This window comes from Pyxicephalus adspersus, chromosome 3 (assembly GCF_032062135.1).
Source record: "Pyxicephalus adspersus chromosome 3, UCB_Pads_2.0, whole genome shotgun sequence".
In the NCBI taxonomy this organism is placed as follows: domain Eukaryota; kingdom Metazoa; phylum Chordata; class Amphibia; order Anura; family Pyxicephalidae; genus Pyxicephalus; species Pyxicephalus adspersus.
The window spans coordinates 57152001-57178507 of NC_092860.1; the positions used below are offsets into that span (position 1 = coordinate 57152001).

Genomic DNA, 26507 nt, shown 5'->3' on the forward strand with positions numbered 1-26507 from the left:
CCACAATGCATGGCGTTCGGCGCGGTAAGTTTTATAGACGTTATACGGGGCCGTGGTTTCATGAGGACAACCTGTTTGCCATGAAGTAATCAGAGAATATAACGAGTGCTAGAAATAATTCCTGGAGCGGAGAGACACAAAGATGTCGAAGTAGGAATTAAGTGTCTTGGGTGAGTGGGCGTGGCTATATGCTCGCCCCGCCTTTTTGTCTCAGGTTATACTGCAATGTGATTGTATATGTCGCCACTCCGCATACAGAGGCTGACAGCTGAGCGCGCCTTTTTACTCAAAGGTAAAGTGTACAGCTATAGGCTTTGTAGCCGCTACTAAGTATACACAATATTTAGTGCAGCGTTTATATTCTGCAAAGAAATATACTAAGGAAGACAAACTCATCCACAGACAGGGCCTAAGCTAGGGGTAATTGCCCAATTCTCTATATTCATTCATACTTGAGGTGTTTTGTATAGAGAGAAATGATAACACATGTAACCTGCATCCTCCCCATGAAGTATGAGTGTGCCCTGATGTTGCTCCATTTTGCATCACATGACCTAAGGTGGGGGTAAAATATGTTGCATCAAAGCCCTTCAGGTACTGGTACCCATGATGCAATGATACAGTGGGTCACATGACCACAGGCCTGATTTAAAGCAGACCCAAACTCTATTTTCACTTTACATAACAGGGTAGCAAACCCTTATATGTAAAGGAAAAATTTTAATCGTTTTTTAAGTGCAACACCCTTTAAAAAAAAAGTGTAGCACCTTCCCCTTTCAGTCTTGATCGTCAAATGAGAGCACAGAACCTACCCGGGATACCTACACCAAGCATCCCGGGAGGCTCTGGGTGCTCCTTCTGTGCATGCCCTAATCTCAGACATGTGCAGAAGGTGCATTTTTTTCTATTAGGGTAAAAAGATGGTGATCTCATGCCAGTGCTGTGAGATCAGCTCTCTTTTTTTTTTGATCTCACAACTAGTTGCACAGATGAGTGGCGTGCCAAAAAGACTGAAGATGGCGGCACAGACGAAGAGGTAATCCAGGATGTTGTGGGACCAGATCGCAAGAAGGACCAGCGCCATTGAGGGATCTGCAGGAATAAAGGTAAGTGTAATTTTTTTGTTTTCAGTTTAGTTCCGCTTTAACGAGCAACTAAACTGATAAAAAAAAAATCACCCCTTAAACTCTGCAGATCCCTCGATTACGTTGGGGAAGTCCTTGATCTGGTTTGCATTTTGGAATTCTCCTTCGTCCCCGTGTTGGGCTCCGCCATCTTCCTCTGTCTTCTTCGAGGTATGTCGCCTGATCTTGCACTTCGCAGCCATGAGATCGGAACAAGGCTTCACGTATCTTTCCCACTGTAGAATGCTGGACTTAAAATTGTTTGGCAATGCCCTTTTTACACATTAAACCCATGTGTAAAAAGTGTGAAAAGAAAACCTTATGATTCAATTGCTTCCCCAATTGATGGGCAGCAACAATTGCTTCTTTGATGTCTTTCCTCCCTGGCATTGTGTCAACACACACTTAAATGTTCTAGACCAGAAAACTACAGTATCAAAACGTGATGAATAAATCAAGTGCATGTAATTGGTATCATCTGGTTGCTACTTATCCTGTTAACTACCATAGAAATGTAATGCTTACCTAAAGCATACCTAAACTCGACATTTGCACTTTAAATATAAGGGTAGACAACTCTTATATGTAAAGGGAAAATGTTAATCATTATTTTATCTTTTTTCTATTAAGGGAAAGAGATGCTGATCTCACGTAAGTTCCACTTGCTTTAGATCTTTCCAGATTTCAGTTGCGTTAGGGTCTGGGTTTGATTTGGCATTTCCTGAACATTCAAATTCTTAAACCATTCTTTGTTCGGATGACTTGTGTGTTTTTAATTATTGCTGTATGACCCACTGTCTCTTTTCATTCAGTTCACAGACAGATTTCTGGACATTTCCCTTTCAAATTCTTTGATGATGGCAGGCTGTCCAGCCAAGTTTCACAGATCGGAATAGATTCTTATGCTGGAATGCAATTTCTTTCTCCAAATGTAACACTTCTCATTTAGGCCAAAAGTCCCTCCGCAAAACATTTCTCCAGTATCCTTCTGGTTTGTTCACATGATTTTTAAGGGGGGGGGGAGCAGTGAATTTCTATTTGCTACACAGCCATACACACTATTGCTGTTTAGTGTTCTCCTGATAGTGGACTGATAAACATCAACATTTGCCAATATGAGACAGGCCTTCAGTTGCTTAAAAATTTCCCTGGGTTCTTTTGTAACCCCTTGGACCGTTACATGACTTGCAGTTGGGGTCTTTGATGGTCGAACACTTCTGGGTAGGGTAACAATGGTCTAGAATTCCTTTCACTTACACACTGTCTATCTTACTGTTTATTGGTGGAGATGATCTTGTAATCTTTTATAGCTTTACTGGCGTCAACAGTTTTATCTTCTGAGGTCCGCAGTCACCTTTTTTTGTTTGAGCTATGATACATATCCACAAATGTGTTGTATGTGTTAACAGGCTTTGCTGGATCCCCTTCTTTAAACAAAATAGGGTCTGTCACTCACACCTGATTGTCATCCCATTAATTGAAAACACTAGACTCTGATTTCACCTTTCACACATCTGTAGGATGATAATCCTAAGGATTCACCTACTTCTTGCCACACGCACATATGTTATTGGATAATCACAGAATATCCTTTTTTTTTTCATTTGTGTAATTAGGTTTTACTTTAGGACATTCAGATACAAATATAAAACATTTTAAAGCAGCGGTTGCCAACTGGTGGTCCGCAAGAAAATGGTGGTGTTCCGCGGCTCTCACCAGTGCGCCCCCCAGTGGGGTTGGAAAAAGGACCCCACTGGGGGCTGCACCAGCCAGAGTCGCGGACCTTGTCCCCCATACAGATTGCAGGCTCGGGGCATTCGGCGAGTTGTGTCTAGAGACAAAACCCACCTATTCAGACCTGCGATGAGGGAGTAGGTGGTTTCTGCGATGGGGGAGTGGGTGGGTTCTGGAATCAAGATGTAATTCTGGGGGAAATGTCTTCCCCTTTGAGTGACATGGCTTCCCGGAGTCCGTGAAATTAGTTTTCCGTGACAACACAAAGGTTGGTGACCATCAATGTATGTGTGTAAATATATATATATACAAACACACACACACACACCTCATAATGTGTTTTTTTTTTTAATCCAGGACAATCTGCTGACACAACTTTCCACTCCTTTGTGTGAACAAAAAGCCAGTATCCTGCAATGGATTTTTACAGTGAGATGAGCACAATGGTTCCAATGATGCTGTTGCTAAGGAGAAGAAAGAAAGCCTTGGAAAAAAAAAGAAAACACCAGCGTCGCTTCTGGGTTCACCCACTAATCTCTCAGAGGCTTTCCATTGGGCATTTCCCCTTTTTGTTCAGAGACCTTCGAAGGTATCCAGAGAAGTTCTTTAGCTACACCAGGATGTCTGTTAAAACCTTTGATTCTCTTTTGGAGGTACTGCGTCCTAGGTTAATGAGAATAACCACCAATATGAGAAAGAGCATCACCCCGAAGAACGTCTTATTGTAACCCTAAGGTATGTCACGTGGAGAAAAATGTTTAAAACTACCACTTTAAAAAACCACTAGTACTCCCTTATTGTACTTAGACAACCCTTTTATTGAAGGTAAAAATTCTGATTGCTTTTTTTTTTTTTTTTTTTTTTTTTTTTAATAAAGAAGAACTTTAATAAATCAGGCCCATTGCATAAAGTTTACCTGTTTGGTTTATTTGTTGTGTAAATGTAACATACATGTAGAGTGAATTTGAATTTTACTTAATTTCTCATACTTCTGAAGTGTTGTTCACGGAAAAAAAGGCCCACCTTTAGGGTAGTGAAACCTCATATATATTAAGTAACCTCCCCAGCGGTAACCCCGGGTCACATTCGGTGTAGCTAAAACAATGAAAAACAATTATTATTATTATTGTTATTAAACAGGATTTATATAGCTCCAACATATTACGTAGCACTGTACATTAAATAGGGGTTGCAAATGACAGACTAATACAGACAGTGATACAGGAGGAGAGGACCCTGCCCCGAAGAGCTTACAATCTAGTAGGTGGGGGGAATTTACACACAATAGGATGGGAGATATGTAGTGGTGGGAAGTAGTGATAGTTTCAAAAGGCAGAAGAAGATGAGTAGGCAAGTTTGAAAAAAAACTTAAAAAATTTTGAAAAAAAACTTTAAAAAAATAGGTTTTGAGTGCTCTTTTAAATGAGCAGAAAGTAGGAGCAAGCCAAATAGGATGAGAAAGACCATTCCAGAGAGTTGGGGCAGCTCTAGAGAAGTCTTGTATCTGTGCGTGTGATGTGATTATGAATAGGAAGTCATTAGTAGGTCATTGGAGGAGCGGAGAGAGCGGCTGGGGGAATACTTTTTTTTACCAGGTCAGAAGGGTAAGTGGGACAATAACTGTGGAGGGATTTGAAGGCAAAGCACAGGAGCTTGAATTTGATTCTAAGGTGAAATGGAAGCCAATGTAGAGATCTGCAAAGAGATGCAGCAGAAGAGGAACGGTGGGATGGATGGATGATTCTGGCTGCAGCATTCATAACAATAATTAATATAATAATATTATTATAATAAATCGTACAAATTATTTTGTACTGTATTCAACACAAAATAACTCTGTTGAATGCAATACAGAGAATTTCTTTGTCTAAAAGCAGTACATTGTCTTTCATGAAAATGTATTTTACAGTATAACATAATAGTATTTGTATAATATATATTTTTTTTAATTAAACTTTTTTTAAATGTACTTAATTTATTATTTTGACATGATTTTGTGTTTCAAACTTTATTATACTCATACTAATATATTATACTGTAAAATAAATTTTCATGAAAAACAATGTACCGCTTTTAGACATATAAATCAGGACAGAAATGAACCGCCCCGGAGGTGAAAATTGTACTTCTTTGCCTAAAATTGCAATTACATGCAGGGCTGTGGAGTTGAAGTCAGAACATTTTTGCTGACTCCCAACTCTTTGCACACAATAATTGCATCTGACTCGCACTATTCCTATGTTTTGAAACTTGGTACATAATTTAACAGTATTTCAACAATCCTTTTAAAGTTAGACTGGTCACTTTGTTAGTTCAGCTCAAGTATCGCAATCATTTGTTGCAGGCAAGCATACACCTATTGAATGCAATAAACCAAAATAGGGGGAAAAACTGTTAAAATTAGAAATGCTTTTAGGTTTTTATTTCTGTCTTTTTTATTAGGGAGATGTACTTCCTTTTATTGCAATGATCACTGTAAGGAAAATAAGGGGAAAGCCAAAATTATAACTTGCTACTACAACAGGAAAAAGGAGAAATCTTCCAGTTGGGCCACATATACCCTTGAAATTTGCCTAACAGGACATATAACCTAACATTGGGAACATGTTCTCTCACGTCAAGAAAATTGTCATTGGGAGATCTAGTAAAATTGTGATAAAAATGCTTATGTACTGTTCTACATATACAGAGGACTGTAATAGCAGGATAAGAAGAGATATACAATAGGACTGTTCCTGCAGGATTTGAGAAGTAAATTGAAACAGCATCAATATAAATAGAGTGTTACACATGAAGGGGTAATATATACTAATATAGTACATGCACATAGAATTCTTATACTTTAACTGTGCATTGACCCAAAATAATTATGTTATTACAACATTGGTCATGGTGTTTTCTGAGCTTGGTATGCTCTTCTGTCTACATCATTTTGGGGTCTACTTATCAATAATTTACTAGAGAAACTCACCCAATAGGAAAAAGGTTATTAACCTAGGAATTTGTGACAGGTTTCACTGCCTTTTCCATCAAGTTTCCCACTATGTGCTATGCTGCGTTCAAGAGGTGAACATCAGCAAATAGTACATTTAATAAATGATTGAGGTGAACTTGTGTTTCTTGCAAACAGCCTTCCTTTTTGATGTCACACAGGTAAATCTAAATATGGCAAAGGTGGGCAATGGTGCTGTTGGGCTTAGTAATGCTACTTTCCCCTCCTTTGAATTGAAGTCCTTTTTGTAGTTTCCTTGGGTAACAAGGCTGTAGGGCCAGAGATAAAATGTAAAATCCCAGCCACAAAAGAACCTCACTTGGCTGGAGGAGAAGAAAACCATTTTAGTGAGGAAATTATGGCTGATATAAGGTGCTATAGTCTTGAGTGAAAATCTTGTAGTGTGTTACACAGTCATTAACGGTACATGAATGTTCTGATCTGTAACTTCTGGGTTTTACAACTTTGTTTTTCTTTTTATTTATGTTTTTAACCTATGTTCCTAGGTTTCACCATCACCCCTCATCTAGAGGCAGCTCTGCATTTATATGTGGCCAAAGCTCAGGGGGAAGTACCTTTACATCACCTGGTATAACTCTTGTTCCCAGCCCAAACCTCTTAATCTACTCCCCACACCTTGTAACTCCCCAGACTCCATCACCCTAGGGCCTCCCCACTAAGACTTTACCACCCAGGCCCCAACTCCTCAGGGTCTATTTCCCCCAGGCATAAGAACTCCAGCCCCATCCTGTGGATCTTCCATCAACAGCTAGTGTTTTTTCATGTGGGGCCAAAGAGGGCAGAGTCTCTATATTGCCAATGATGGGCTTGCACCTACAGGAATGCATAGTGCCCTGACCTTGGGTGCATTTCTGGAAACTAATCAACAGGTGTTAAAAGCATACAGTTCACAGTGGAAATTGGACCTCCAGCTGAGCAACGATGATTTTTTGCATCCCTCAATTATTTTCTCAAGAGTTGTCAGTGTGTTGCTCATTGGCAAGAGCAACTTCAGGCAACCATGTTCCAAGAACTGCTAGACTGGCCCCATTGTTTGAAATAGCTTAGAGGACCATCTAGAGGAGAACATGGGCAACTCAATGGAACAAGGCCATACCATAGGCCACGAAAATATATTGAGGATGTGAATTAAATTATTCTTTTAATTGTACAGGAGGGTTTTATATTTGTTTTTGTTTTGTTTGTTTTTTTGTTGGGGGGGGGGGGGGTATTTGTAATGTGTAAAGAATATGATGTGGACAATTAAAGATCCTTTTAAACAGCACTCACTTTGTTGTGTTTTTTACATTCTGATATTATTTCAATTTTTTAATCCTATATTTTGTACAGAAGAAATGCACAATTCATTCACAGTAGTTTGTGGCCAACACACAATCATTCATAAGCAAGTCCAGTTTTAGCACTCTGCTGATAAGGTTAACCTTCTTGATGTCAATAGCCAGGGTTTAATTCTATATTCAGCATCTCCTGATTGGCACCAAAAAAGGTGCTGCAAAAAGGGCCTGAACCTGCAACATATGCTGCTTCAGTAGGACAAAGCTCACCAGTGGCAAGTGCACTTTTTTGCCTTGAGTGCTAAGGGATTTGTCTTGTCACTGCACACACAATTAGTTGCACTAGCTTTGACAAAGGTTGTATTATGATCGTGGAACTATTTTTCTTAACACTGGTACCAGCTATCATGTGCAAATATAGCCTAACAAAACACTAGAGGTTCACATATGTAAGAACTGTTAACTATGGCAGTTAGCACCATTGAGTATAGGCACATGCCATTAAGCCAGCCTGCTGGCATCTATCCTTGCTGAAATTTAAATGGAAAGTCCAGACTTCTTAAGAATAGAAACATCACAGAGCCTGGGAAGGCTTAGCTAATGCTCAGGGATGCTGTAGGAGGTAAAATGCTTGCTTGTAGACCAACCACTCAAATTAATGCATCAAATGCAAGGAAATTGATTAATGTGCTTTTATATTTTTACTCTGTCCCCACAAATTGTGTATTAGTAAAATGCTGGCTGATCTGAAATGCTTGAGCTGGTACAGGCTGAAAGCATGGGTTCCCATAGAGCATTCCTTAACCAGCAAGGCTTAATTGGGAAAAAGATTAATCGGCTCCAGCAATGATGATCAAGTCAACCTATTCAAATTGGAAGGTACAGTCGTGGAAGCCACATGCTGCCAAAAAAATGGCCTCTAGTTTTAGCCACTCAAAGACTGGAACTGTGTTAAAAAAGTTTCAAAGGGCCTTATTTATAAAACAAGGAATTATCATTCACTCAAATCTTCTAGGTCCATGTGTTTCAATGGCAGTAATTTATTCATGCCAGCGAATGTCAGATTCCCTGCTTTATAAATAAAGCCACAAGTAGATTTTCGAGTAAAAAAAAAATCCTGTCATCAGGTCTAAGGTCTGGATAGCTGCAATATATTCAGTTGTGTTATATGCTTTAAGTCATATGCTAAAAGGTGAATAAAATATGTGAAAATCTTCTCATTTTAAAATTGCATAATACATGTGTCATGTACACAGACTAAAATCACATTTTTGTGTTTTTTCCACTTTTAAAATTAGGTATCTTGCCACTGGTGAATCCTTTTCCTCCCTTCGTGTTCTTTTCCTGATGGGCACTACAACAATAGGAAAGATTTTAAAAGAAACATGCCAAGCCATCTGGGAAGAGCTAAAGGGTTCTGTGATGCCTGAACCTACACAACAGCAGTGGTTGGAGAATGCAGACCTGGTTTTGCAGCAAACACAATTTCCAAACTGCATTGGGGCATTAGATGGGAAGCTGATTCGAGTTCTGATGCCTCCAATGTCAGAATCACGTACATATAATTACAAAAAAACATTTTTCAATGGTGCTAATTTCCATAGTTAACAGTTCTTACAAATTTGTGGGCATAGATGTCTTTGGGAGCTCTAATGACACCAAATCATTTCGTTCCACTCCTATGGGACGTAAACTGTCAGAGGGAAAATTCAACATTCCACCAAGGTAACCACTACCAGGAAAGACTGACCCAGCTGTCCCGTTTGTGATGGTTGCTAGTGAAGGATTTGGACTTTCAGAAAATCTTCTTTGTCCATATGCTCACAGAGGACCTACAAAGAAAAAGGAAGTATTTGGTTACAGACTTGGAAAAGCTAGACATGTGGTGGAGTGTGCCTTCAAAATTTTATCGAATAAATGGCGGGTTTTGAGCAGCACCATGCAACTAAATGTGGATACAGCAGGCACTGTTGTAAGAGCTTGTTGTATCCTTCACAATTATGTTCACCAGAAAGAAGAACACATTGATGATGAAATTGTTACAGATAACCTACAACAAGTGGACTTCAAGCCTGTGCGTGCACCATTGTATGTGCAAAGAATCCGGGACCTGTTCTCTGACTACATTATGAGCACAGTTGGAGAGGTTTGAGACCAACACATTTGTACAGAATTTTGTGTATAGTTGTAGCAGATGTGACTGCATGCTTTATTTTTATTAACGTAAAGTACAACCATTACTTCTGAAAATTGTTATAAGAAAAGTACATATTATACTTTGTTATTCCTGATGATCTCCTTTAATTGCTTTTCCAACTTTCCTTAACCACCTCAAAAACAGACTTTTAAAACATTTAAAGCGTTACATACTTTATTTGGGTGTACTCCAGCAGTGGTCGGGCTTACAGTGTAAGTCATCCCTCAACCCTTCATTCAGCTTGCACAAAAAAAAAGACATTGCTAGGGTATAATAAGGTAAGTAGTGCATTTAGTACTTTTCTCTTCCTTTTAAACACAAAGTACTTAAAAACTCAGAAACATAAAAAAACAACAACAGAGGACTCAAAAATTGGATGTTTACTGTTTTTAGTCATTTAGCACATATTCCTTTCGCCTACATTAGAAATCCCCAGCTATAGATTTTTTTTTTTTTAATGTACCGCCAACCTTTTCTAGTGTATAAATTAACATGGCAGCATTGCATGTTGAGATTACTACAGCCTTCTGTTTTTAGAAAGTTATATACAGCACCCTTCTGGGACAATGCTTTTGACCTCTATTCTTCCTTTGTAAAACCTTCTGTGTAAAAAGTTCAGCTCGCATGTTGCTGATTTCTATTAGTAATATATTATTATTATTATTATTATTATTATTAAATGAGTGCCACATGCAATATAGAGAATTTCTGAGCTCATTTTTTTATCTGGGTATATTTCTGCCAGTTGTGTACTCTCCTCTCTCCTGCACAAAATGACAGCTGTCATACCATCCACAGTTCTCTCCTGCACATACCACTCCCATCATCGCATTTGAGCTTTTCCATTCCACATACTATCCATTTGTTTATATTTCAAATTCATTTTATGCATTTACTGGCTACTGTTATTCCTTCCACACTCTTTACAATATTGCCTATTGTCATACCCTTAGCTTCATCCTCCATATATTTTCCCTCCCTGAAATACTCTCTAAGCTCTTTTCTCACGTATAATTCTCCCATTTAAAAGCTCTGCATCCCTCTTCTAAAAATATTGCCCCTATGTCATGTCCTCTGCATTCCTCCATTTTTTCCTATCGTGAAACAAGCATATTTTTGCTTGTTTTAGATTGCTTAGATTTCCCTTGCATACACCATGGGGATTTTGAATGCTTTCAATTTTTTCTTGAAGTTAGAGGTTCTTCTAAAAGTTTAATAAAATGCATACTTTTTTATTATGTCACTGGCTCAAATTTTCTTGTGCCCTCATCATTTAGAATTCTTTCTCTCTGTGTGTTGTGTAGTCCCTCTTTGTTACAAACACCTTGCTATCACACCCAAATATGATCAAAGGAACTCATAAGGCCCTTAGGATAAAGGATATGGAAGCTTATTTGTCTGGCAAGGGATTTAAAGAAAAATACGCTACAAAGTAGCATGTATTTCAAACAGCTGCTAATTTGTCCAGGGGTGGCCCAGCAAAATTAGAGCTGATCATTTAATGCCAAAACCCACAAATTACACTGTCATATCTCTACACTGACAGTGTCAAAGTACATATATTACATATATTTCCAACCAGAAAGAGACTGTGCAAATATTAATTGGAGATGTGCCAAAAACGATAATTTTCTAAATAGAATAAAGTTGCTTGGCCACAGTGACAGTAAATGTGTTTGGTGCAAACCGATAATAGCATTTCAGGAGAATAACCTTATACCAACTGTAAAGCATAGTTGGGTAAATGTTATAATTTAGGGTTGCTTTGCTGCTACATGGTCTGGACAGCTTGCAGTTTTTGAGACAGCTATAAATTGTTGTATTGGATCAAAGTGTGCTTGGTTAAAATGTGAGGCTATTTGTTTAATTGGAATTGGATCTTTCAGCATGAGAATGATCCATAGCACATTAGCGAATCCACCAAGATATTGCTGTTAGTGAAGAAATAGAGAGTTATGAGCTGGTCTATGTAGAACTCTGATGTGAATCACATTAAAATGTTTTGTGGGGATTTGAAATGAGTAGTTTTTGTAAGGAAATGGCAAAAACATTTTGCAACAGTTTGTCAACATTTTCACAGATCTGATGTCAGGTAGGCCAAGAGCATTTCTTTTTTTTTTACAGTAAAGCATTCTTTTTTTGATACTGCTATTGATATTTTATCTGCTGTCACTATCTAAATAAAGACCTATTACGGCCCATCAAAATATGACATGAATATATATATATATATATATATATATGGAATCTAAAAGTTATATTCTACAAATATCAAGCTATGTGTTAAAGAAGGAATACAAAGAAGTTCATAATGAAAACACCTTGATCCACCATGGTAGGAGTAGCTAGAAACTTACAAAAGAAGCTCCTTGTAAAAACGAATCTTTTTAATTACCTCTCCAGTGGTTGTGTCTTAAAACTTTGGCCTCTTGAAGAGCTGTGGGAACCACTTCTTTAAAGCATTTCTAGGTATATTTTGATACAGCTTCAATAGGGTCTGGAGACATATATTACACTTTTATTTTTTATTTTCTTTATCATAGTAATCCTCCTACTTAACTCCCACTTTTAATACTGAAATATTTTTTTGCCAATAATTAGGAATAAAAATTTGTATTCAATGTTACTTAATGTTTATTGCTGGAGGAGTACCTGTATATCAGGGGTAGGCAAGCTCCAGCCTTTAGGCCAGATACGGCCTAGCCAGTAGTCCGTTTTGGCCTAATTCCCCCCTGGTCAATCTGGCCTAATCCCAGCTGGCAGGGGTTGGCAACTTGTGGCTCTTGAGCCTCCTTGTTATGCCTTTCTTCCCTATTTACCGCGGCCGGGGTTAACACTTCCCCTGCCAGGGTAAGGGGACATTCCCTCTCCTCTGTATGCATTGCAAAGGAGAGGGATTTCCTTTCAGGGGCGTTCCTGTTGGGAGGCAGAGCCATTAGCCCCTGACTTGACAGAGAGTCAAGCCTAGTGGCCAAAAGTTTGGTGACCTTTGTTGTATATGATATCCAATGCCATCTAGTGGATTTTTTAATTATTGTTCTTCATATTGCTTTTCATTTTGTTTTCCCTTTACATGAATGATTATAATTATTAATATTATTATTATTATTATTATTAATAAACAGTATTTTTATAGCGTCAACATATTACGCAGCACTGTACATTAAATAGGGGTTTCAAATCACAGACAGTTGCAGACAGTGACACAGGACCCTGCCTCGAAGAGCTTTCAATCTAAGAGGTGGGGAAGCAGCATGTACTTACTGGTTGGTTTACTATTTATAGTACTTTTGCCCAAACCGTTTCAGACATTTATTTTTTAATAATTGTTATGTTATCAATTTATATGTGTTCTGATTGTACATCTTTATTTTAGAAATTGCTTTTGCTATGTGGATTTATTTTGAATTTATTTTATATATTTAGATTATTCATTTTCTTTATTATATATATTTTTCTTGTCTACTATTAGTTTGCTGTCAGCACTGGCTTTAGTTTTCAAATAGGTACATTTAATTTTGTTTCACTATCTGCTCCCACACTTGAAATTAAATGGCCCCAAATCCTGGAACATACCACAAATGTATTTTGGAAGTGGGCATCACAGATTGCATATTGTGGCAGGATGACTTGAACCTTAGTACTGCATTGAACCCAAAATGCTGTTTGTATAAAAGAAAAATCTATTAGGTTCCAAAGAACATTCATTTTACTTTCTAGTCCAGGTTTTCTATAACTTTATCTATTGATTTTATATTAATGTATCCTTTTATTTACATATTTATGTAATTCATTTATTTGTTTTCTATTAACCTACCTAGAGGTAACCCCGAGTGTAACTCGGGGTAGAAAAAAGTTGCTAAAAGTGGTAACGATCTCCATCTTCTTTCTTATTCCTTCTTCCTGCTTCTGCACACGATGAGTCACCGGGGAGTTCCCAGTGACTTTGGTGCGTCTGTATGTTGCCAGCAGGGCGGGGCAGGAAATTCAAAATCCATTTGTATTGCATTCAATACAAAATAACTATTGAATGCAATACTTTGGATTTTTACGTGTAAAAGCAGTACATTGTTTTTAAGAACATTTATTTTACAGTATATATAATAGTATGAGTATAATGTGTACTTTTTTTTTAATTGAAAAAAATCATTTATTTTTTTTTTTAAATGTATAGATTTTTTAATTTATTCAATTTATTGTTTTTACATGATTTTGTGTTTCAAACTTTAATATACTCATACTATTATATTAAACTGTAAAATAAATTTTCATGAAAAACAATGTACCGCTTTTAGACATATAAAACTGGAAAGAAATGAACCGCTAGGGAGGATAATAGATAACATTTATTCTAAATTTTTGTTGATTTAGATTTACCTAGATACTAACATCTGTTTCATTCGTTAATATTGTAGAACCTGTCACCAAAACTTGTATACATCTGCATTGTTCATCATATACCCTCATCCATATGTTATGTTTACCACAACCAGGGAAATACTGGAACATATACTACATGCTGTCAGCTTACCCTGTTGTGTGGTGAGAAGAAGGGCAGACCTACCTGTAGTGGGGTGACCAGCAACCCAGGATGCAGGAGTGTCAGAGATAGAGGTGCTGGCCCTATTAATTGTGGTATTGGTGCTGGCCACTTTAATTGCTTTACCCAGAATTCTTAGGAATGTTGGACAAGCCCAGAGGTGGTAAATGAGTAAAGGGGGGGGGGGGAGGCAAGTGTGACCCGATCTGAAGAGGCAGCAGTAGCTGAGCAGCCAGATTGTGTGGTCCCCTCCGGTCAATTTGGTGTTCGGGCAGCCGTGGGCCAGAATAGCATGAGTAGTTCCTGAAGGACTCAGCTAGTGTGATCAGGTGTATTCTGTCGGCTGTCACTGTCCTAGAGTTCCAGTGTGGTGGCCGATTCACTCACTGTGCGAGTGTTTGTGCATCCATTTGTGGGAAACACATAATGAGGAGCTTGCAGACTTCTTAAACTATATACAGTTTAGTGAGATTTTCTATTTGAACTGAGTGCAGTTTGCCAAGTGTTTCAGGCACGCCACCTAGTGTACATTGTTGCAAACTGTTATCCCCTTTGTATTTGACATTTCCCTATTGCATTCACCTTGTTTGTAACATCCAATACCTTCAAACCTGTAACCATAAGTTTGTTTATATTGCAAAATATTAATTAAAGTGCATTTTATATTTCCTTTGTCTGTTTGTTTGGCTGACCCTACTTACCTTGCCTTTACATTGGTGTGTACAGCTAAAGAAGGACACTAGGGGATCTCAGGGCCCGCCTTGTGAACAGGAAACAGAAGCCTGGGGAGTCCATCCTGCAATATGCACTGGAGTTACAAGACCTAGCAGCGGAGATACGCCACAGAGAGAGGGCGCTGACTGGTCGGCAGGGCTGGAGTGATGCGGAGGGATGGCCTAAAGATCAGTTTGTAGAAGGGCTGCTTGCTGACAAAAGAGAAAGATAGGAGATAACCTGATCTAAAATTCCATGAGCTGCTGGAAGTGGCTGTGGCTTATCAGGAGCCGATTATTGCTGGTTCAAATGCTGCAGAAGCTGGTGAGGGAGAAATACCAGTGGTTTCATCTATAGTCCCACCGACCTCTGCATGGGATTTTGGGTGGCCATTTAAAGACTGTCAGAGGGAATGGTTCAGATTCAGACAGAGTTATCAATAATGAAGCAACAAATAAGATCCCCTTCTGAACAACGGGTGGAAAGTCCTCCACTGAGGGGAAGGCAATGTCTCAATAGAGCCCCCAAGAGGCAGTTAAACTAGAGAGCCCTGCTGCTAGGAGTTAGGCAGTAGGACAGCAAGGTGATACGACTCAGTATGCTATAGACAAGAATATGGTAGTGGATTGCCCTATAGTTTATGGGCGTTTTGATGGCCGGGAGTGCCTCTTTGATACTGGCTCCAAAGGCACTACCTTTCCAGAGTCCTAGTTCCAGCGGTGCTTCCCCAATAGGAAGATGAGCTCAAATGCCCCATGGATCTCATTGACTGCTGCCAATAAACTTCCCATAGAAGTGATGGGGATTCCCTTGGATGAAAGTAGAATTGTAGGGACAAGATCTGGCCTAATGATGACATTTTAGGGGGTGTTATCCACAGATGTCCCCCACTTGCACCTCTAATTTTGTTTACCTGTACCTCCCCTCCCGTTCTAGAGAAATTGGGGTTCAGGTGCTAGAAGCCTCCAGCAATGTGTAACAGGGCAGATTTTTTTGATGGGCAGTTTTTTATGTTCTGGCAATGGCCTAATGATGAAATTGAATGGGGTGTTAGCCACAGGTGTCCCCCACTTGCACCTATAATTTTGTTCACCTGTATCCCCCCATTCCATAGAAATTGGGGTTCAGGTGCTAAAAGCCTTCACCAATGTTTAACAGAATACTTTTTTTTTGTGGGCAGAGTTTTTTATGTTCTAACAATGGCCTAATGATAAAACTTTAGGGGATGTTAGCCACAGGTGTCCCCCACTTGCACCTATGATTTTGTTCACCTGTACCCCCCTCCGCCGTTCCAAAAAAAATTGGGTTCAGGTACTAGAAGCCTCTACCAATGTGTAACAGGGTAGTTTTTTTTTTTTATGGGCAGAGTTTTTTATGTTCTGGCAATGGCCTATTGATGAAATTCTGTTCCCCGTTTGCACCTATAATTTTGTTCACCTGTTCCCCCTCGTTCCTGAGAAATTGGACTTCAGGTGCTAGAAGCCTCCAGCAATGTGTAACAGGGTAGATTTTTTTGATGAGTTCCACGTGTTATGACGATGGCCTAACAATGACATTTTAGGTGTTGTTGGCCACAGGTGTCCCCCACTTGCACCTACATTTTTGTTTTGTACATCTCCCTGTTCCAGAGTAATTGGGGTTCAAAGTGGGGAAGTGGACAGGGTGGTGTAGTTTGACTTTTCTAGTTTTGTGACAGGTCAGTAAAAATTTGGGGTTCGCACCTCTTTGCTATGTAAGTGACCCCGGGGATCCATAATTTGTATGTTTAATTTTGGGCTTCTAGACACACTTACTTTTTAAACAGCAACCCTGGTGTTCAATTTTCACTGGTTTTTATATTATATATTTTTATATTTTGTAAGTTATTAAAGGTGGGGAGATGAAATTTAGGGTACTGCCAGCCATAAGGGTCCCCCAGGTCGGTAGTACATACTGTTCAGGAGATATGGAGGTTTGTACTGGGTGAGATGTAAGGCTGCAGTGGAAGAGATGTAAGGCTGCAGTACATAAACAAACAGTGAAAGTGAAACTTTCTAATGATGAAGTCATTGTACACACCCATTGGTATAAGCCCCCTGGTAGTTATTTTTCACAGGTAGTTTTTTTTGTTAGAATGCCCGCATCCTCCGTGCGAGCTGTGGTGCCACGAAAAGGTGGCATTTAGTCCCCCGCAAGACCCCATGTGTGCAGGGGGAATCTAAAAGTAGTATGTGGAGGTACAATTCTATGGAGCCAAGCTAATGAATGAGGGAGTACGTTTGGACATTTTTTGACAATAAATGTAGTGTATAGATGTAAATCAAAATACTGACAATACTGTGTATCATGAGTGAGGAAAACAAAATTGACATATGTCAACAGTAATTACCGAAATCACAATTACCATAAATCACAATGATCACATTCTGACAATCTTAGCATGAATGGTTGCTTAATGTATGAGAGATAATAATCAAAAGTTCAACATACATATGTACAAAGCATCCATAAAATTTCCTATCTCAATACATGAATGTTTAATAGTTATCATAAATAAGGATGAGCGAGCGAGATTTGTGAGTTCGATCTCCCAGCGAATCGGGCCTTTCCCGCTTACCGAACATTTAGGTGAGAACGACCTTGTGATGAGGTCATGTTTTCGCCAAACGAGGGAAAAAGCAGGGGGCAGTAACGCCCACTATTTCCGTCGAGAATCGCGGCTGGGAGCGAATCATTTGCTCCCAGGATGTACAGCAAGGCCAAGCAGCCCAATCAGGAGAGATCTGAGCACAGGCATATATAGGGGAGGGAGGGGTTAGTTACTCCATCTTGTGTTCTGTGTGAAGGATAGAAGCAGGGAGAGACGTGGATTGTGACAGGGACAGTTTAGGAGCTTTCTGTATATCTGTATATATACAGATATAGCAGTTTTTGATGCTTCCTGTTCCTATGTACTAAAGAAGCCAGTTTGCTACAGAAAAAATTTTGTTCTACTCTAAAAAAAATACAGATATTTCAGTCTTTGATACCTCTTGCTATTTAGCAAAGAAAGCCAGTTTGCTACAGAAAAATTTCTGTCCTACTTGCTATTTACCAAAGAAAAATTGTTAAAAAGTTAGATTGTTAGATTGTTAAAAAAAATAGATTGTTAAAAAAAATTTCTGTCCTACTTTTTAAAAAATACAGATGTTTCAGTGTTTGATACCTCTTGCTATTTACGAAAGAAGACCGTTTGGTAAAAAAAATTTCTGTCTACTATATAAAAATACACATATTTCAGTCTTTGATACCTCTTACTATTTTCCAAAGAAGCCAGTTTGCTACAGAAAAATTTCTGTCCTCTAAAAAAAATCCAGATATCTCAATCTAATACGTCTTCCTATTTACCAAAAAAGCCAGCTTGCTACAGAAAAGTTTCTGTCCTACTATATAAAAATTAAAGTGTTTGAATAAAGTGAATATAAAAATAATTCAGTGTTTGATACCTCTTGCTATTTACCAAATAAGACCGTTTGGTAAGAAAAAATTCTGTCCTACTTTAAAAAAATACATATATTTTAGTGTTTGATACCTCTTGCTATTTTCCAAAGAAGACCGTTTGGTAAAAAAAATTTCTGTCCTACTATATAAAAAATACAGATATTTCAGTGCTTAATACCCGTTCCTATTTATCAAAGAAACCGTTTTGGTACAGGTGCATTTTTGCCCAAATAAGTAAAGGATGAGCGGTAGACGCAGATGAAGGCGTGGCGTTGGGCCACCTGCCGCATCTGGCAGGGGGCATACTCTCCTAGCTCCCAGACCCTTCAGCCCATTCTACCAAAGTTCTGCAGAAGGCATCAGGCTATGAGCCCAACCAACAAAAGAGTCATCAAACTAAATTCACGTCTTCTGCCGTACAGCATTGTGGGCTCCCTTCTGTGACCTGATAGCCTGTGCCGAACAGAGGTGGAATATACCAAGCAGGCATTACTTGTCCCGCACAGCTGTTCCCAGTTTACATGTACATGTATTGAAAAACCTCTCCCGGGCACTGGCATTCTCGGTGTCTAGCCGAATCCACGTCATCATGGACAGCTGGACAACCAGGCACGGAGTGGGACGCTACCTGTCCTTCACCGCTTACTCGGTGGCCTTGCATAGCTTGTAGGCGGTAGTCTGCTAGAGGCATTACAGCACCTGGTACCCCCGCCGAGGGGTGTGGTGGGAAAGCATGGGCCACACCAGTCCTCTCCCTCCTCGTGCATTCCTTCTACTGTCAACCCCTCTCTTTTTGACACTCCTCCTGAAAGGCCAGCAGCAGAGAGTACTTTGGTTAAGCGGGCAACGTAGTGTGCAACAACTGGGCCAACCTTGTGGCCTTGTGGCCGTGCTGCGTATGGGCTGCATAACACATGTGCCCTACTTTGCGCACGTGCTGAACTTGGTGGTGCAAAAGTTCCTTCACAGGTACCCAGGACTGCAGGACTTACTGAGACAGGCTCGCCCCATCTGAAGCCATGTACGCCGATCCCTTACTGCCGCCGCGGCGCTTAGCAAGATCCAGCGCCAACAGAGGCTGCCACTGCATAGACTCATTTGTGACACTGTGACTAGATGGAACTCCACCCTGCACATGCTCCAGCGTCTGTGTGAGCAAAAGCTAGCCATCCGCTATTACTTGGTCAGCGTGGTGCATGGAGGCAGCGGGGCCCTTGGTACAGCCACAAAACTGAGCTATTTTACCAATGACCAATAGCTGCAGATAGAGACGCTGTGCAAGGTACTGCCCCCCTTTGAGCAGGCCACAAACGTTGTGAATCGGGAGTGGTCAGGCTGGAACAATGTCACCCATCATCTTTCTGCTTGATAATACCCTGTGTGGCCTGATGGAAAGTAGCGATGGGAGAGAAGGGGAAGAAATGGGGGAGGAGGATGAGGGTGACATTACACTCCATAGCGCACAGCCAGCATCAGGAGGAGCAAGATGGGACACTGGCCAGCATCAGGATTTTCAAGAAGAGGAGGAAGATGATTATTATAATGATGATGAGGGAGACCATGTTGGGGCTGCTTGACAGGACATATGTGTCCACATATGTAGGCATCATATGTTGTGATGCCTACGGAGAGACTACCGCATTTGCAGCATCAAAAACCAGGATTACTGGCCGGCCACCCTTCTGGATCACCACTACAAAGACAAAATGTCACAGTTTCCACCCAACCCAGCGCAAAAGAAACAAAAGGTGACCCGCATTGGCAGCAGGCTGCACACATTCAAAAGTATAGGCCAAGGCAGGGGGGATTTTCTGGATGCCTGGCGAAACCTGATGCGGCCAACTCAAACAAGTGAAGTTCAGGGGCATACCCATCAAGAATGGATGAAGCGCATGGGAAGCAGTTATGAGGAGGATGCCTGTTCTGACAGTAGTGACGCCATTAATTTTTGGGTCAACAGGCTTGAAACCTGCTTGCAGTTGGCACAGTATGCCATCTAGCTTCTTTCGTGCCTGGCATCCAGTGTTCTGTCCGAAAGTCCTTTCAGTGCCACTGGTGGAGTGGTCACAGACAAGCGATCACGACTGTCACTGGAAAATGTCAATCACCTCAACTTTTTGAAAATGAACGAAAGGTTGGTTACTAACAACTATCATATCCCCACTGCAGATGTCACTGATTGACTGACACAAGTACTCACTGGCCAACCAAGATGCCTCTGTGAACCAACACTGCACCTGTGCTGAGTCTGTGGCTGCCTATCACCAACACCCTGTCAGCTGAGCCTACCTCAGATGAATTTTTCCGCTAGTTATCACAACGTACAGGGGTGGCATTCATTGCCAATGTCATGCTTGCCATTGTGCCAGCTAGCAATATACTTTACATTTCTGCTGCTTCCAGGAGGCCGACAAACTGCAGATGAAAACCCCCAGGACTGTCACATTGATAGGTAGCATTGCCTTTGCCTAATTTTTGAGCTAAGTATTGTAAGATTGAGGGTTGGCATTCATGTCATCCACTTCATGATGCAAACTAGCAATTTCGCCTACCTTCCTACAGCTTCCGGCACCACAGACCACAGCAACAGTGCTGGCGCACAAAACATCTTTGTCTGGCCCTTCACGAATTTCAGATATTTGTATTACACACTTCTGGGTGGCATTGATGATGGACTACACCAAGCTCTAGATGCCAGTTACCAATGCGGTCCCCGCTCCCTCATAGAGCCCATCGCCTCCTCCTCCTGCTGTTGCTGCTGCTGCCTGTCAGTACTCCATTGACTAAAACTCTACACTTCTGGGTTGCATTGATGATGCACTACAGCCAGCTCTAAATGCCAGTTACCAATGCCGTCCACGCTCCTTCTTAGGGCCCACCGCCTCCTCCTCCTGCTGTTGCTGCTTCCGCCTGTCAGTACTCCATTCACTAAAATTGTACACTTCTGGGTTGCATTGATGATGCACTAAATCCAGCTCTGGATGCCAGTTACCAATGCGGTCCCCGCTCATTCTTAGGGTCCACCGCCTCCCCTTCCTGCTGTTGCTGCTGCCGCCTGTCAGTACTCTGTTCACTAAAACTGTACACTTCAGGGTGGCATTGAGGATGCACTACACCCAGCTCTAGATGCCAGTTACCAATGCGGTCCACATTCTGTCTCAGGGCCCACCACCTCCTCCTATTGCTGCTGCTGCCTGTCAGTACTCTATTCACTAAAATTGTATTACACTATTCTGGGTGGGTGGCATTGTCATTGCACTACAGCCAGCTCTAGATGCCAGTTACCAATGCGGTCCATGCTCCGTCTCAGGGCCTTCCTCCTCCTGATGTTGCTGCTGCCGCCTGTCAGTACTCCATTCACTAAACTTGTATTACACACTCCTGGGTGGGTGGCATTGTCAATGCACTACACCCAGCTCTAGATGCCAGTTACCAATGCGGTGCACGCTCCGTCTCAGGGCCCACTGCCTCCTCCTCCTGCTGTTGCTGCTGCTGCCTGTCAGTACTCCATTCACTAAAATTGTACACTTCTGGGTGGCATTGATGATGCACTACACCAAGCTCTAGATGCCAGTTACCAATGCGGTTCCTGCTCCCTCGTAGGGCCGACTGCCTCCTCCTCCTGCTGTTGCTGCTGCTGCCTTTCAGTACTCCATTCACTAAAATTGTATTACATACTTCTGGGTGGTTGGCATTGTCAATGTACTACACCAAGCTCCAGATGCAAGTTATCAATGCGGTCCGCGCTCCATCCCAGGGCCCTCCTCCGCCTCCTCCTCCTGCTGCTGCCGCCTGTCAGTACTCCATTCACTAAAACTCTACACTTCTGGGTTGCATTGATGATGCACTACACCCAGCTCTAGATGCCAGTTACCAATGGGGTCCCCGCTCATTCTCAGGGTCCATCACCTCCTCTTCCTGCTGTTGCTGCTGCTGCCTGTCAGTACTCTATTCACTAAAATTGTACACTTCTGGTTGGCATTGATGATGCACTACACCCAGCTCTAGATGCCAGTTACCAATGGGGTCCCCGCTCATTCTCAGGGTTCATCGCCTCCTCTTCCTGCTGTTGCTGCTGCCGCCTGTCAGTACTTTATTCACTAAAATTGTACACTTCTGCTTGGCATTGATGATGCACTACACCCAGCTCTGGATGCCAGTTACCAATGCAGTCTACGCTCCATCTCTTGGCCCACCGCCTCCTGCTGCTGCTGCTGCCTGTCAGTGCTCTATTCACTAAAATTGTACACTTCTGGGTGGCATTGATGATGCACTACACCCAGCTCTAGATGCCAGTTACCAATGTGGTCCACACTCTGTCTTAGGGCCCACCACCTCCTGCTGCTTCTGCCGCCTGTCACTACTTCATTCACTAAAATTGTATTACACACTTCTGGGTGGGTGGCATTGTCATTGCACTACAGCCAGCTCAAAATGCCAGTTACCAATGCGGTACGCGCTCCGTCTCAGGGCCCTCCTCCTCTTGATGTTGCTGCTGCCGCCTGTCGGTACTCCGTTCACTAAAATTGTATTACACACTTCTGGGTGGGTGGCATTGTCAATGCACTACACCAAGCTCTAGATGCCAGTTACCAATGCGGTCCACGCTCTGTCTCAGGGCCCACCGCCTCCTCCTGTTGCTGTGGCCGACGTCTTTCAGTACTCCATTCACTGAAACTGAACACTTCTGGGTGGCATTGATGATGCACTACACCCAGCGCTAGATGCCAGTTACCAATGCGGTCCCCGCTCCTTCTCAGGACCCACCACCTCCTCCTCCTGCTGTTGCTGCTGCCACCTGTCAGTACTCCATTCACTAAAATTGTACACTTCTGGGTGGCAATAATGATGCACTACACCCAGCTCTGGATGCCAGTTACCAATGCGGTCCACGCTCCATCTCACGGCCCACCGCCTCCTCCTTCTGCTGCTGCCGCCTGTCAGTGCTCCATTCACTAAAATTGTACACTACTGGGTGGCATTGATGATGCACTACACTCAGCTCTAGATGCCAGTTACCAATGCGGTCCACTCTCCATCTCTGGACCCACTGCCTCCTCCTGCTGCTGCCGCCTGTCAGTACTCCATTCACAAAAATTGTATTACACACTTCTGGGTGGCATTGACGATGCACTACACCCAGCTCTCCATGACACTTACCAATGCTATCTCCCTGGCCATAGCTGACCAGAGGCCACACACTGCTCTCACCGACCCACCCTCCGTCTCTGGTCCTCCATCGTTTTGCCTAATGTCACAGCGCTACTTGTCCACAACTTTATGGCTGGCATTCTTAACACATGTCATCCAGGTCATGATGCCAGCTAGCAATTATTATTATTATTATTATTATTATTATTAATAAACAGGATTTATTTAGCGTAAACAAATTATAGTTAAGCCAGAGAAGGTGAAAAGACTAAAATGTCATCCACATAAACCACTACAAATTTCCCCAAAAAAGTCCCGGAACACATCATTAATGAAGTCCTGGAAGACTCCTGGGGCATTGCATAACCCAAAGGCATACCCAGGTACTCATAATGCCCATCGTTTGTATTAAAAGCAGTCTTTTATTCATCCCCTTGATAATTCTGATGAGGTTGTGAAGCCCTCCTCAGGTCAAGTTTAGTAAAAACTCGGGCATTGACTACCTGACTAAACAGGTCATCGATACGAGGTAATGGTACCTGTTCTTAACTGTAATCTTGTTTAACCCTCTATAGTCAATACATGGCCTTAAACTATCGTCTTTTTTCTCTACAAAAAAGAAGCCAGCCCCAGCAGGAGATGCAGAAGGACGGATAAAGCCCTTTTCCAAATTTTCTTTTATTAGGTTTTCATGGCCAAAGTTTCAGGGACAGTGAGATTGTAGAGATGTCATAGGGCCAGTGTGGTGGAAGAACATCTGCGAGACTAAAAGCCCTCCCAAACCAGGTAGTAATATTTCTATACTTTATCATTTACAGTGGTACCTGTTGCGGAATTTTCAGGTTGTGAAAGAAAATTTGGATGAAATAACCAAAAAGAGCTCCCGGATACGAAACGCCGGTTACAACATGTTTGCACTCAGCTCGTCCTGCCTCGTCTCGGCTCATCCCATCTTGCATCACTCAGGCTACCACAGTCTCAGTCAACTTGGATGTTTGCCTAGTAAACAACTCTGACTGCGTCTCAAGTGATTGCTGCGCTAAATTTTTTGGTGTGTGCTGTATACTGTGTGAGCTGGTATACTATACCTAATCCCTCATGGGTCCCAAGAAAGTTACCGGAAAGGAGCCAGGGAAGAGGAAACACATGAGATATACACTGGAGACGAAGAAGGAGATTTTCCTAGGCATTCCTAAGCATGAGACTGGGAAGAAACTGGTTATTCTGGCCCGCCATTTTGGGAAATAAACATCAACCATCAGTACAATATTGGCTAGTAAGGACACCATTAAGGAAGCTGACTGTTAGGCGGCGCCTTCTGCAATTACGATCCCAGGCGATGCCTCACTGCAGTAGGATGCGCGCAGCCTATTCCCTGTGGTGGTTGCCCTTGCGGTAGCACTGGGGTTTCAGAATCAGTGCCCTGAGGGTTGCTGCATCCCTGTAGCTGGGATTTTTCCCTCTGCATCCTCTGCACTGAGGCTGCACAGCTGAAAGAAATTGGAGCTATGTGCAGCTGATTAGCAGAGTGGTTCCTGGTAATCCCATGCTGTCATTGGCTGCTGGGGCTTCAGCCTCTCTGCTCCCAGTCAGATGTGCCTGTTTTAGCGTCTGCTGGGCTTACCTGTGTTGGATTTATTTTTGAGTATTCTCTGTTACTGACCTGTGCCTGTTCCTGACTATCCAATGAACTCTGCCTGGACCGACCTCTGCTTGTGACCCTGACTCTGTTTGTGCCTTTCCCTTTGTACTTTGCTTGGTGGACTGATTTCATGTGTTTTTGACCTCGGCTTGTTTTTGGATTTCCTGACATTCTGAACTCCGCATTTTGAACTCTGCATTTGTGGGCTCTTTACTCTGCATTTGTGTGCGCCGGGTTGGCTGCTGGCCTATCCCCAGACATCATCCCTTGCACACCAAGTCCTGGGGGCAACCGAGTGCTGGGAGATGCAACCAGTTTCTTGAGGCTGAGGGGGGGCTGCTTTAGGTGAAGACTGCGGCGATAGATTGGGGGTTTGGTTTCTGGGGAATACTGGTATTGACCCATGCCTTACAATGACATAGCTAAGGGTGTTGCAGTAATGACGAAACAACACACTCAAGTTATGGAAGAAGTTGAGAAGCTCTTGCTCGTTTAGATAAATGAGAGGCAGTTGGCTTGAGATAGCGTCTCGGAGGCCATTATATGCGCAAAGGCTAAGCAGCTGCACACCGAAGAAGAAGACCCCTGGAAGCACTGAAGAGGATCTTAAGGTATTTTAAGCCAGTAGAGTCTGGTTTCATAGGTTTAAACTTCGCACTGGTATCCATAGCGTTGTGAGACATGGTAAGGCTGCTAGCTCGGACAAAGCAGCAGCCGAACGATAAATTAAGAAATTAAGAAGAACCTACATAATGGAAGAAGAAAAGGCTTTACCTGGACACAAGCCTATAAAAAACAGTCTAACTCTTGTGTTGTGCTGTATCGCAAGTGGTGACTGTACAATTAAGCCCTTGCTTGTGTATAATGCAGAAAATACAAGGGTATAAAAAGTATAAAGTGCAAAAGCAAAAGCTGACCGTTATGTGGAATGCTAACAGCAGAGCGTGGGTCACAAGGCAGTTTTTCACTGAGTGGGTGAATGAGGTTGTAGGCCCATCAATAAAAATTTTTGTTGGAGGAGTTCAATTTGATAAAAGTCAAGTTTCTTTCACCCAACACCACTCCTCTCATCCATCCCATGGATCAGCAAGTCATTGCTAATTTCAAGAAACTCTACACAAAATCACTTTTCCAACAGTGCTTTGAAGTGACTTCAGACACTGAGCGTTTTGATAAGACCATTTTAATATTCATAGCTGCATCAAGCTCATTGATAAGGCCTGGAGTGAAGTGTCTCAGAGGACACTAAACTCTTTTTGGAGAAATCTGTGGCCTGATTGCATTCCAGGACGGGACTTTGAGGGGGATGAGAATGAACCTGATGCACCATTGTGTCTCTGCAACTGGGACTTTTAAGGACAATGAATATTGATTACAATAATATAAACTCAAACCAAAAATGTAATTATATATAACAACATACAACAATTTGATATGTGACATTATGCAAGAGTTCAATATATGTATCTAATATATGTATATGTAATGACACACTAGTATTCAACACCTGATATGATACAATTTCAGCAACAAATTCTCTAATATGACCTGTACTAAATTTGAACTTTTTTAACCACCTGAGCGTTACACTGAGGTCTAGATTTCTGTACCAAAAGTGATCCACTGTTTTTCATGAAATTTTTTTTTTTAAATTGTAGA

At 41.6% G+C, this 26507-nt stretch overlaps 1 long non-coding RNA gene across 2 annotated transcripts; it reads left to right on the plus strand.

Annotated features, from left to right (window-relative positions):
* Window positions 1-203: 203 nt before the first annotated feature.
* On the plus strand, window positions 204-14549 carry LOC140326317 (uncharacterized). 2 transcript variants are annotated; one of them, XR_011919819.1, is made up of 3 exons: window positions 204-292; window positions 1937-3593; window positions 8444-14549. It is a non-coding gene; the product is annotated as an uncharacterized lncRNA (long non-coding RNA). The 2 variants fall into 2 exon arrangements; XR_011919818.1 differs by lacking the exon at window positions 204-292 and having other exon boundaries at window positions 1113-3593.
* The last annotated feature ends 11958 nt before the right edge of the window (window positions 14550-26507 follow it).